The sequence below is a fragment of the Ursus americanus genome, chromosome 10 (genome assembly GCF_024610735.1).
Source record: "Ursus americanus isolate L20-20 chromosome 10, mUrsAme1.1.p, whole genome shotgun sequence".
In the NCBI taxonomy this organism is placed as follows: Eukaryota; Metazoa; Chordata; class Mammalia; order Carnivora; family Ursidae; genus Ursus; species Ursus americanus.
The window spans coordinates 54483541-54497670 of NC_142136.1; positions in this window are offsets into that span (position 1 = coordinate 54483541).

Below are 14130 nucleotides of genomic sequence, written 5' to 3' on the forward strand. Positions count from 1 at the left end.
AGCTATTGTTTGGTGCTGGTTAGTAACTGTAATAGGATGCATAAATGGGACTCTTGCTGTTCCCATTTTTTAAATGCTTAAAATAAAATGGTAAGTTTCCAAATTGAGGTATCATACAGAACATTCCAAATCAAAGAGCTAGGAAGGAAGGTGGACAAAACTAGTTTTGGGGCGCCTGGGTGGCTCGGTGGTTGAGCGTTTGCCTTCAGCTCAGGTCATGCTCTCGGGGTCCTGGGATCGGGCCCCGCATCAGGCTCGCTGCTCAGCATGGAACCTGCATCTCCCTCTCCCTCTGCCTGCTGCTCCCCCTGTTTGTGCTCTCTCTCTCTCTGTCAAATAAATAAACAAAATCTTTAAAAACAAAACCAGTTTTGTGACAGCTAGTGCCAGCTGTAGTGGTAGATTCTTACTGAGTTGGGGACCCTCTAAGAAAACCACGAAATTCCCCAGACAGAATCAGCTTTGAGCATCCGCTAAGGCCAGGAGGCACAATGCCTGGTCATGACAGTGCCAGTGACAAAGACTGTGTCCTCCTCTCCCAATCCCTTTCAGAAAGGGTCAGAAATTGCTGCTAAGCGATGGGAGAGGACACTGGGGGAGGGCAGCTGGGACGGAGCGGGGGATGGGGGGGTCGGTGACCCGCACAATGGATCGGGGCCCTTCTCCCCACCGTGGGTTTCAGGCCTGAGCCAATGCTATTCTCACTTGCATAAGGGCTTCCAGTGTGATTGTCACACAAGACTGGATGCTTTGTGGCTGCCGTGATGTGCTCTTAGGACCCAAAAGGGCAGGAAGGATTTTGGCATCTACCAGAGATTTCATGCAGAGGCAGGAAAGAACCAGTCCTTGGAAGAGGTTCTAAAGGGCTGGGCAAAGTAATGGTCAAGTTACTCCTTGCTGCCCCCAGCTGCCTCCACCCTTCACCGGGTCTCTCTTGCTCAGAAAAGCAGCCACATCAGCTTTACCATCCTGCCCCTTACCACCCAGAGGCAATGCTTGAGTCCGGGGCACTGGAACTACCCGCCCCTTTGGGGAGAATTTCTATCCCAGCTGCTCCTGAAAATTAGAAAAGATGTCTCCTGACACCTGGAGCATGAGAAGAATAGGGGGTCAGCATCCTCCAAGTGTCACATCAAGTTTGAAATTCCTGACCCTCCTCAACATTTCCACGTCCCCTCACTGAATAGGTTTGATCACTAGGAAAACCTGGACCAGTTACATTTTCGGCATGTTCCAAATACAGAAAGCTGCTGTTTAGAAATTCTGCAGGAGCCAGGGAAATGTCCAGAATAGGATTGTGACTGGATTTCTCTTAAGTTGCTATTTTATGGGGGAAATGGGCACAGTCCTCAGGAGCTCCGCCAAGGCACTTACTGTAATTTTTTAAAGTTTGTTGAGAACAATGGGCTTACTTAGCACTGCAGAAATAACAGCTTGATGTTCTTCCTTTACTTTTCTCAAGCTCAGTTTCACATAGCTTACGGTTATATAAATTTTTGTACTGAAAAGAGACGCGCATTAATTGCATTTTTTCATCCCTGAGTCACTCTTGCTTCTGTCATACACTTTTCATTTGAAAAATGAGGCATTAAAAAGTAAGAATTACCCAAGTCACTTATAGTAATGCAGAATTTGGCTCAACAACCAGATCAATAGTCTCCATAAGGCCTAGGACAGATACAGGGACAGTTTACAAAAAGTCATTATCTAATTGGGAGATATCTGCTCGGACACCAGATTTCCAACTGACCTTAACTGAGGTTCTCTTGGCCCAGAAAGCATGATGATAATAGACAGTCCTTAAAAGAGCGTCTGGACAAGGGCATTTCTTTGTAACATCATACATCATAGAAAGAATTGCCTTAACTGGAACTTTCCAATTTCATTTCCCCTTCTATTTGGCAATATGCCAGAAAAGAGACCCAAAATGATCTACAGTATTCATTTTGGCAAAGCTCAAGGAGCCCTCACTGTCCCCGTATTTGGATTCCAACTGCTCTCATTCCATTAGGATAATAGAGGCTGTTTGTTACCATGACTATTAGACCTAGTTCCCTGCCCACCCCCCTTTGACTGAGCAAGTAGAATTACAGCTGTTCGTAGTTTTTAGTGGACACAGTGAATAGTATTTCCTGTGTAAAGACAAATAAGCTTAAAAGAAGTAGGAAGATAATATTATATTGTAAAGGTAACAGGGATGCCATTAAGCACTATCTCAGCTTGAGGGTCTAGATCTTGCTCAGTTTGGCAGGACCCCTGCCCAAGCACTGGACCGGGAACTCCCCCAACGTTCCTTTGGGTTTATAGGTATCCTGGGAAGTTGTGGGGAGGTGTCTGCACAGGGCAGTGGGACAGAACCAGGCCTGTGGCACTGCTAGGGATCGCCCCTGTTAGTCTGGCACGGCACAGGGGCAGATGCAGCCAGCTCTCTCCTGCAGGCAGCTTGGAGATGGAGGGGACAGTGGTCTCCACCTGGGTGAAGGTTGGGTGGTCCGTGATGAAGATACCATTCAGGGTGGCTTCCGGGTGCATGCGAGGGACTCGGCCCGGGCCTACAAGTCTACCCCTCCGGACCTTCCTCTTACACCCCTGACAGTGTCTCCTCCCCATTCTGACCACTCTCTTGCTCAGGGCCCAGGTGCGGGGTCTCCATCCCATCACCATGAGGGCTCTCTCTTCTCTATTCTCTGTGAGTTCCTGTGGCACACCATCTTTACTGCCTTCCCAAACAGCTGTATTCTCCTTTTCTTTCATAAGAGAACGTGATCTCCTTATCTAAGCCACAACCCACAGTTCCCAGCCACAGCCAATCTGGATTCTCTTGCCTTAGGGGCCCAGAAAATTCCATCTTCAAAGCTCTTTGAAAAACTTTCAAATAGACCCATACTCTAGCTCTACAGCAGTGTCTGCTGAGAAAGGTTGTAAGCCCACGCGAAACACACAGTTCCAGGAACAGGGTGCTCACCAGAATGTTCCCTCAAGAGAACACTAAGTTAGGGCAGAAGTATCCCATAAAAATAATGTGTGGTTTTCCTACGGCAAAGAAGTCCTTATCCTTTTTTATGATAATATGTCTGAATTAAATCAAGATCTCCAATTTACATAATTTTGAGACATCTTAAGAGATCTATTTCAAGAGCTGAATGGGAAGTGGGTGAGCCAAACTCTCTTCCTGACGTGTTTTTTAGGTTTGCTCCAGCACACGGAGCTCCCAATGCCTGAAATTTCTATGCTGCGATGTTGCAATCATTTTTATCTGAAAAGATTCTTAATTTTTTATTACTTCTGATGCCCAACGATTGCCATGCACATTGGGTGCCGGTTATCCATTATTTGTTTCTCACATCACTCCATAGTTTCTATTAATACATTGATTTTACGGTGAGGAAATGGAAAGCCTGAGGTTTAGAGGGATGGATTCCAAACTCATCACCATAAACACGCTTAGGGCTCCTGACACAGGAAGCCAATTTGCTTTCTGGAAAATCTGTACTTCCCACCCGTGTGCACACCGCACACTCACCAACACAGTGGGGATTGTCTTTTGAAATATCTAATCCGTCGATAGAGGAAAACGGTAACTTATTGTGGTTATTTCAATGGCCTTTATTTGACATTCCCAATTTTCTAATAGTTTCAGTTTGTAATCCTTCTGAATTTCGTGGGGAGCCAACCTGGCAGAAATCCTAAACAAAAATGATGACATGCTTCACTCTTCTACCAGGAGCCAGCCTTACCGCTTTTATTTTTTAAAGGAAAGAACAATTTAGAAAAAGGAGAAGCTAAAAGTAACCCACGCTACCACAGCTCGTTCCAGAAGTAGGAACAGCTTGTTTACTCTGGGGAACCAGGAGGAAGTGTGCTCTGCCCCCCTTCTCGACAGTCCACGTCAGTGCTCGCATCAGGACCAGCACCGCCAGAGAAACTGAGAGCCCTGACCCACGTGACTGGAAGCCTGTGGGCGCCAAGGGACGTATGGAAACTAGGTGGAGCCTCGCTCTGCTTTTTCTCCTTATATAAACTCATGACTGGCAATGGTCAGGTCATGGTGTCTGCGTGCTGCGAATTGTGTGGAATTTAATGAACACGTGCTGCAAATCCCAATAGCTGCACTTGAGCATAGGGGAAGTGGGTCAAACGGAGGCACTCACTCCTGCCCCAGTGGCTTTCACGCTGCATCAAAGGATTGTGTCAAACAGGATGATGGGTGTTGCAAGGGGCAGAGACCACAAACCGTCTGCTACCACCGCCAGTCACCACGGAAGCTCGTTGTTGCCTCCCTCTCTCTCAACCCTTTCCTGGCAAGTAACATCTGACGCGTTGCAAGAGGGCAGCACTTTCTGGGAAGACTGCAGCTCTAACTAGAATGTCTGATTAGGCGCAAGAAAAAAAAAAAAAGCCAGATTGCCAGCTCTTTTAGAGTACATTTGCACACCTGGGTGTGACGGGTCCCAAATGCAAGCCATTGCTTTTGATTCAGCTCTAACCAAACGAGCTAAAAGGAATTGAGAAGCAGCAAGAGAGAAGCTACACCCTCCAAAAAGCAGCCTTTCTGCTTTGGTTGGCTTGTGTTAAGAGCAGATTCTGCCCAAGAATACCACTATGAGGCGTGTCCTCCAGAAAGCTGCATCTTTCAAAAGATGATGATGTAAAGACCACTCTGGGGGAGCAGGTCTGTTCATTTCCTGTAGCTGCTGTAACGCATTACCGCGGGTCAGTGGCTTAAAACACTACACTTGTGTTATTTTAGTGTTCTGGGGTTCTGAAGTCTACAATGGGTTTTACTGGGCTGATGCCAAGGTGTTTTCAGCAAAGGTGTGTTTCTTCTGGAGGCTCTAGGGATGAGTCCATTTTCTTGCCTTTTCCAGCTTCTAGAGGCTGCCTACATTCCTTGGCTCGTGGCCCCACTCCTCCGTCTTTGAAGCCAGCAGTGGCAGGCAAGCGATTGTCACACTGCCATCTCTCTGAGTTTTCTTCTTCTATGTTCTTCTTCTAAGGACCCTCATGATTACACTGGGCCACCCAGATAATCCAGGGTAATCTCCTCAAGACCAGCTGATTAGTAACCTTAATTCCCCCCAAAACCTTTATTGCCCCATTGCCAGATAACATCATGTTGTCACCGGTTCCAGGAATGGAGACATCTTTGGGGGGCCATTGTTCTGCCGACCACAAGAGGGAACACCAGAGAGTTCAGTTATGTATGTCTAATCCTCCTAGCAACCTTGGAGGTGGACTGTTTACAAGAAACTTGGAGAATTTAAGTACTCTGTACCTTTTCCAAAGATATTCTGCTGGTAAGAGAGAGAGCGGGAACATGACCCAGATCTGTCCTGAAAGCCTGTGCCCATCCTCCACACTATGTTCCTTCCCAGGAGGCAGCCAGGCCCCTTCACTGAAACCCTACACCACAGGGAGCTTAACAATTCTTCAGCAGGAACCTCAGAGAAAATTCAGCTTCCTTCAGGAATTTCAAGGAATATTAGTCATGACGAAGAGTCAGGACAATTGGCCTCTACGTTGTATGGCATTGCAACCACTGCATAACTGGGTAATGTGCTAAGACTTGCAGGTTCTCAGGATTCTCCACTGTAAAACCTCAACTGTAAAAGATTTGGACTGTATGATGTGCAAGACACCTTCCGGCTCTGAAATTCCAAGACTGAGCAATGGTACTGGTGAAACCACTGTGCTGCAGAAACAGGTCCCCTCGATGCATGGCTACGTGTGCCAAATGCCCCTTGTTATTGTCACGGGCTCATCAGTAACATTTTCCAGGCAACTCAAACCTAACAGCTGCTTTCAGCGTTCTTCCCTGGAGCCCTGTTCTCCTGCTCCAAGTTGGCCTATCTCCTGCCCATGCTTGCTGCACACATCTTATCCTGTCATTTTTGTCCACTGCCATGTCAGGAATTTTCACTTGCCATTCTCCTGTGTTTGATCTTCTCTTTTCTGGACCCGCATCTTCCTCTTTCTGGGTGTATTCCTTTGTTTTGATGGACTGCAGACTCTGGTAGTTTCCTGGGAAAGTATAAAAGGAAGACAATTCTTTCGAGGGCTTTGAGGATGCCTTTGTTCTAACCTCAATGTGTGTAGCTTGTAGAATTCAGGGTAGAGGAGCACCGTCCCTCAGGATGGCTCCTTGCCTTGTCTACCTCTGGTATGGCTGTTCAGCAGTCTGATGCTGGTCTGACTCGAGCCATTGTAGACTGTTGCTTTTGCCTTTTCTTTTTTTCCTCTCCAGAAGCTTTTGGAATCTATCTCTTGCATTGTACAACTACCTAATGACGAGCTTTGCTGTGAGTCTTTCTTCAGTTGTTGGCTGGGCAGTCCGTGAGCCCTGTCAGCTGAAACTCAGTCCTTCGGTTCGAGAGCTTATCTCATTGCATTGCTTTTTCTCGTTTCACTACTTCCTGCTCTTGTTTTCTCTCTTCTCCTGTTGTGAAAGTCATATTGGACATTCTAGAAAGATCTATTTCCCTTATTTTTCTCCCATATTTTCCACTGCTGTAATTTCACTTCTATTTTATGTGAGATTTCTTCAATATTATCTTGCAGCCCTTTAATTTTTTGGAAAACTACCATTTTTAACCTCAAAGAAACATTTCTTCCTTTGCTTACTTTTACAGTATGTCATGCTGGTTTTGGTTGCAATATCTTCTCTTAACTCATTGGGGATATTAGTTTTTTGACTTTTTGTTTTGAAATAATTCTAGGATTGGCAGGCAGTTGCAAAGATAGTACAGGGAGGTCCCAAGCACCCTTTACCCTTTTGCCTAATTTCCCCCAATGGTTACATCTTACACGTAATATAATATCAAAACCAAGGAACTGACATTGGTGCGAGGTGTGTATATAATTCTCTGTCATTTTATCACATAAAATACATTGTCACTAAGATTCCCCCTTGTGCTACCCCTTTATAACCTCATCCTTCCTCCTTTACCACAGAACATTGATTCTTTTTAAGTTATTTTTTCCTATTTTCAGCATAATCTGTTTCCTCAATGTCCTCTCTCTCCCCTCCGCCCCCTCTCTTTTGTTTTGGAGGCTACTCACAATGTCTGGCGATGTTGCCTGTTCATTCATAGTTGAGCATGAAGCTCAGCTGTGGGTGCTTGGGGGCCTCACCACACTGAGATCATTGGCGAGGGTGCTTTTTCATTGGAGAATCCTCCAATGTCCGCACCTGGGATCTTTCCTCCAGGTTCGTTGGAGCGCTCCAGTGCAGAATCCTCTGATCTTCTCCCCAGGGATGGCGCAGACTGTAAGTCTGGCTGCCAACCTCCTGAAAGCAGAGTGTGGGGAGGGAGTGGAGAGCCTCCTATTCCATGGGAGATTTTCACTTAATTCCCTTGTCTTCAGCTTGCACCCCATCTCTCCCCACCCCCTTCACTGGGATTCTTCCAAGTTTCTGAAGTTCAATTTCTTTAGAGAATCAGACTCCAGTCAATGAGAACAAGCCTCCAGCTTCTCAGTCTAGTGAGAAGGCAGTTGCCTAACTTCACGAGGAGAGCGGAGGGTGTTCTAACTGCTCCCGACAGATTTCCAGGAAATTCCTTGTTCTCAGCCCTTTGCCTCATGGAACCTCACACCTGTGCAGAGTCTTCCTGTGGGTCTAAAAATGAACCCCTGACTTCCCATCATGCTCCCTCTCTCGATAGCCACCAACATTAGTTACAAATTCTCCAGCACCCGAAACTTTGTCGAAGTCTCTTTCATCTGATGCTGTTTCTTATCCAATTCACTTTGTCCTCTTGGACTTTTGTATTTTCTTACTTCCTTTACAGTTATTTTATTAGGATAAGGGGAAAGGAGTATGTTCTTAATCTGCCATGCTTATATAGCATTCAATAATTGGGTTTATTTTTTAATTTCAAATTTTATTATTTTTTAAGATTTTTATTTATTTATTTGACAGAGAGAGGGAGAGAAAGAAAGCAGGGGGGAGGGGCAGAAGAAGCAGGCTCCCCTTCAAGCAGGGAACCCGATGCGAGACTTGCTCCCAGGACCCTGGGATCATGACCTGAGCTGAAGGCAGATGCTTAACTGACTGAGCCGCCCAGGCATCCTCAATAATTTTTTTTTAGAACAACATTTGAAATATATGATAAACGCTGAATTTGTATCCTAGTGAATTTTAAATATAGAAGTAACATAGTATATTTCAGAAAAATATCACACACAAAAAACTGAGATTATTTCCACTACTCAGAAGTAATTTTTACCCCTCATTTGTCTTTAAAACTTTGCTGGGTGATATATGGCTCTATCTTCCAGGTACATTTACCCTCATTTCCTGCTTCTGCAATACCAATGTTGTGAAATTTGACAGCATATGTGAGAGAAGGCTAAAGTTGAAATGAGCTCCAGAGAGTATGTAACTTTGGCCTCTAGAGTTAATCACTTCTAACAAAAGACATGGGGCCACAGAGCTCTTTCTCTGGGTTCTTTGCAGGTGGCTTAAATGAATGATGGCTTTGTCTGCTCTTATCTTCTTTGTTTTCTAGAATCCAGACTGCTTCTGACAGACCACTGCCCAAGTGGATGCCAAACAGGGTGGGAGGGAGCTGGGTACAGGAGAAGTTGGTTTTGAAAGATGTGGGTAAGGTCTCCTGAAGGTTGAAAACCTGCAACAAGTGTGGAAGCAAGAGAGAGACCTCCCCAAGAAGAAAGAATTTAGCAAGAAGGAGAACAAAGAGAAAAGTGGATGGGTAATGGAGAGGAAGACAGTGGAGAAGGTATGAGAGGAGACTGAAAGCAGTATGAAAGAGAGACATGAACCCAACACAAAGAAAGCTAGCACCATTGACCAGCAAATATTGATCTGAGCAGAATTGAAGTTAGCCCATTCATTCACTTAACAAATAATCAATAAATCTATTAAGCAGCTACAGTGTACAAGCCCTGGGTCAGAAGGAATAAAAACACCAACAAACATATTTTTTTAAAAGAGGGAAAAGAAAATATCAGATAGTATGAATTAAAATAGGGAGTACTTGAGTGACAAAAGTGTCTTTGGTGGTGGTTGTTTAAGCTCAAATTTGAGTGACAAGAGGGAACCAGCCTGCAGATTTTAGGGCCATTAATCAGTAAAATGCTAATTAAAACCATAATGATTTATCACTTTACACCTGTCAGACTGGCAAAAATTTAGAAGTTTGGTGATACCAGATATTTGCAAGGATACGGAGCAACAGAAATTCTTATTCATTGCTGAAGAGAGTACAAAGTGGTGCAAACACTTTGAAAACCATGTTGTGTTACCTAGAAAATGTTGACATACTTATATCTTAGAAACTACTAGTCCACACCTGAGTATGCACTGTAGAGAAATTTTACAAGTGTATTAGGAGATGTGTCTAAGAAAGTTTGGAGTTTTGTTGTAATAGCAAAAAGTGGGATAGGCTCAAATGTGTACCACTGGTAGGATATAAAATCGAAAATTGCATCTTGATATTTGAATGCAATAAAATCGATAATTGCATCTTGATATTTTAATGCAAAAAATTAATGCTATATAGCAGCGAAAAGGAATGCATTACAGCCTCTTTCAACATCTCGAGGAACCTCAGGAACATAGAGCAGAGTGAAAAAAAACAAATGGCAGAAGTAGTATGATTTCGTTAACATGCAATCTACACACTGTATTGTTTAGAGATACAAGCAAATAAACCATAAAGAAAATAGAGAGCATGCTCCATACAAAATTCAGGCTAGCATTTATCTCAGCTGTGGAAATCTACAAGAAGGGAAAAGCATGAGAACCAACACCCAGCAACTTTCAGAAATCACCGGAAGTGAGGAGCCTGTCCAGAGTAGCCCCACCTGTGACAGGCGGTGGGGCATCAGCTACGACCTCTCATTTACCCAAGGAGGGAACTGGGTCTCAGAGAGGTGAAATATTTGCCCAAGATGACTCACTTGCTAAAATGATAGAGGTGGGATTTGAACCCAGGCCCACTAGACTCCAAACTTATGCTCTTTACCACTCTCTGGCAGCCAGAGAAGGGAAGTACTTCTACTGGGTTCTGAAGGCTGAGTGGGAATTTTCCAGGAAAGAGAGAAGGGAAGAGGTGGGGAAGTGGTAGCAGGTAGAGGAGAGACCAGGTGAGCAGACCCCAGAGGTGAGAGATGGTGCTGTGTGCAGGTCTCTTCTTCTTCTTCTTTTTACATCTTTCAACAAATATTTATTGAGCAGCCATACCTGCCAGGTCCTGGGATCGACACCGTCCCTGCCCTCATGGGCTTAGGTCCTGGCAGAGGCCCAGTAGAAAGCCTTGAGGTGATGGGATGGGGCAGTGGGAGGTGCAAAGGGCGACAGATGCTTCCTAGTGTTGGGCAAAGAGGCCCGGGAACGTGAGGAGCGGTGGCCGGAATCTCAGTCATGCCCTTTCGGGGGAAGAGGGCTGACTCTCCCTGCTGAGTCCTTGCAGCCATTCCTTCCTGGGTCTGCTCCCGACCACAATGCACTGAATGCCTACGGTGCACAGGGCCTTTGGTGCCTGGGCCCGGCCAGGCCAGGCAGTGGGGTGGCGCAGGGGCCTGGTGAGTGGAGGATGGTGGCCAGCCCCTGTCGAGGAGGGAGGTGCTGGGCCTCTCAGAGGCCTGTCTGAGGGGGGGCTGGGCTGGTGGGGGAGCCTCTCTGGAGGACAAGGGAATGGGAACACAATTGGAGAGACCTCCAGTGGGACCCGGACTAGGGACTAGGGGGGTCTCCACGGGGGCTGTCTGAATCCCTGGGGGAGATTCCTGCCCTAAGAGTCTGGGGTGCTCTGCCTCTCTCCATCCCCCCTGCCAAGCAAGGTGTCAAGCTGGGCAGCCACAGACGGGAGAGGAAGGGCAAAAAATTTGTTGAGCCACTGGGCGACGTTGGGGGAGCCCCGGAGGCAGCAGTTAACGGAGCACACTGCTCCTCGAGCCCCGAGGCAGTGGCGTTGGCCCAGGGACCTCTGGAGGTGGCAGGGACTCTCCTGGGCATCGGCAGGATGGCTGGGAGGCCCTGTGGTGGCAAGGGTGCTGGCCTGGACCGCGGGGGGAGGATAGAGCCCGGAGGTGAGAGATGGGGGGCGGATAGAGCCCCCAGGTGAGAGGAGGTGAGAGATAGTGCCGTGTGCAGGGCTTCTGCAGAGGCCACACAAGATGACCAGTGCTCCCCAACGTGGTACACTTTCTCACCCCCAAGCAAGTGAGCTGTTTCCTCCCTCCAGAAGGACTTCCCCTTGGTCTTTACTTCAAAGCTTTTTCTTATTCTTCAAAACTTATTTCAAGGGCCAATTCTTCCCGGAAGCCCAGCTTTTCTCAGAGCGCTGGGCACTGGGCGGGAGGCTCCTTAGGCTCCAGCAAAGGGCTAGGCTGCATTCCCCCCGCAGCAGAGGAAAGAGAGTGTGGGTCTCCCTGACTGAGCGGGACGCACCCTCACTTCTGTGACATTCCTGCCCCAACACAGCACATGATAGCGGGTGAGAGAAACCAAACCCAGATCGCGGAACATTCTACACAATAAGTAGACTGTCAAGGTCAATGGCGGAACTGACCCACATTAAAGGAGATGAAGGGGCGTGACAAGTAAATGCACTGTATGAGTCTGAGTAGAACACCAGTGGCAAAGTTTGAAGAAGGTTTATAGATTTTTGAGACGAGAACACCATTATATCAATATTCATTTTCTGATTTTCATCACTGACCTCTGATTATGTAGGAGAATGTCCATATATATATACATATATATATATATATATATATATTTTTTTTTTTTTTAACTACCCACTGAAATGCTTGGAGGTAAAAGGGCATCATTTCTGCAATTGTTCACAAGTGTCTCAGAATCTCATTCCTACATAGGCACAGAGAAGTGGTGGTAGAACGCCAACATTTGGGGAAGCAGGCAAAGGAGAATGGGAATTCTTCGTACTGTAATTCTTGAAACTATTGCAAAATTAAAAGGGTTTTACTGTTAGAGCTAAGAAGGAAGAGAAAGCAAAGAAAGAGAAAGAGGAAAAGGAGAGGGGGGAGGGGTGGGCGAAGGGGGTGAAGAGGAGGAGGGGAAGGAGGAGGAGGGGGTGGGAAAGAAGGAGGAGCATCCCCTGCTCCATTCCCTCTCAACTCTTACACACCCCTGCAGGCTCTCTTACAATGAGCTTCCACTCCTTAAACACACATGTTCAATGTTGCCTTTGTCATGAGGTCTCCAATCAGATAGGGCCTTCAAAACTTTCTCTTTGTCTTCATTAGGCAATTTAGTTGCAGAAAACTAGAGACCCAAACTGCTTCAAAAAAAAAAAAAGAAAAGAAAAGAAAAAGAAAAAAGAAAAGAAGGTGGAGTTATGCACCAGCAGCCCTGCATTTCCCTCAGGTGGTCCAAGGGCAGAAGGTCTCCTCTCTGCCCCCTCCACCATACCAGTGGCTTCTCTTCCTTTCAGCCTGGCATTGCTGTTAACCCATTTGATGTCTTCCTTGCTTCCAGAAAAATAGTTTCTGTACTACCATCCAACTTCCCTGAGAGCACACCCGAAGTTGTTTTTCCTGCGACAGTGTGGGTTTCCTAAGTCACGCTCACCGGCTCCACCTTTAACCTCCTGTGCCTAAAAATTGCAAAATCCGATGATTGGATTATATCATCTCCAAGGTCTCTTCCAGCTCTGCAATTTGCGGTTCCATGGCTCTTGAGAAATCAGACCCGGGAGACCCCAAAGCTGCCTGACCTTCCAAGGAGAGTGGAGCACATTTTCAGTCAAGGCTGTGTTGCCAGTGCCCTCTTGTGGGCAGATCTGACACCTAACATTGCCAGGAGATTGAGTCTTCGGGAAAGGACAAAATCAAAATAACAACAAGACACTTAAATAATGATGACTGACATTGGATGGACCGCCTGGATGCTGACCTGCAAGTTGCTCGAGTTGACCTCCCACCACCCTTCCCGCACCCCATGCCGTGAGTGCTGCTACTTCTGCCATTATAGAAGTCACTTGTCCCAAGTCGCCCAGCACTGAACTCAAGCAGCGGGATTCCAAGCTTCATTCAGAACCCACCATTATGCTGCCTCATCAGAGGAAAATGTCTTTAAGTGGTTTTTAAAATGGAAAACAACCTTAGGGAACATCTAGCCAGCATTTCCCCAAATGGCCCACTTTCTCGAGGCGATTCCACAGGAGGATAATCAGGCGGTGGGTGTACGTTGGGGGTAGAGAGACAGAGTGTTCCAAGATCAAACAAGTTTGACAAACACGGATTGAAGAAAATGTATGGTGATACATCTCCCTGCCTTCATTATGCTAATGTGAAAGACAGAATGAGGTAATGAGAAAGAAAGTAGTAGAATATGCCGCATATATCCCCACCTATATCCCCAACTCATTGGTTTCTCATTAGTTCCTCCACCTCGGAGCACTTTGGGCCAGGTGGGTCATTGCTGCGGGAACTTTCCCGTGCGTTTCAGGATGTTTAGCTGCATGTCTGGTCTCTGCACACTAGATGCCCGTAGCACACCTCCCCTCCCCCCACGTGACAACCCCAAAATGGCTCCAGACATTGCCAAATGTCGCGTGAGCAGAAAAATGCACCTGATTAATCCCCTGGTTTAGGCCATAGAACTCTTGTCTTCGTGGAGCAACTCAGAGGACTAATGTTGCTGGAAACTCACTTCTGGAAACACCATTTTAGTTCATTTACGCTCACCTTGTAGGAGAGGAAACGAAGACCCAGGGAGGTGGGGTGACTTGCTCACATCGGTTATATAACTTGAGTGGTGCACGTAAGAGCTGTGTCTCCATAGGGGCTTCAACCCTATCCTAGCACCTCTTGGGTGACTCTGACAATGGGGGCTGGGGCTGGGATCTGGAGGCAGGCCTCGCTTGGTCACTGCTGCTGTTCCACAGGTATGCAAATTCTCCCTAGCCATGTTTTTTCCCCCTATTGATGCAGCTCATGGACCCAAGGCACTTAGACATTTGTCAAAAGAAAGACCAGCTCATGGCTGACCCTGCAGTCAAGGTCATACTGTAATGAATTTCTATTTTCCAACCAAAAGCCCTACAAGGCTAAGTTCAGAGAGAATCCCTTTTCCTTAATGAATTTCCCCAAAGTCCCCTTTCCTTAAGGATTTCCCAACAATGGTAGTATTGGGGGCCA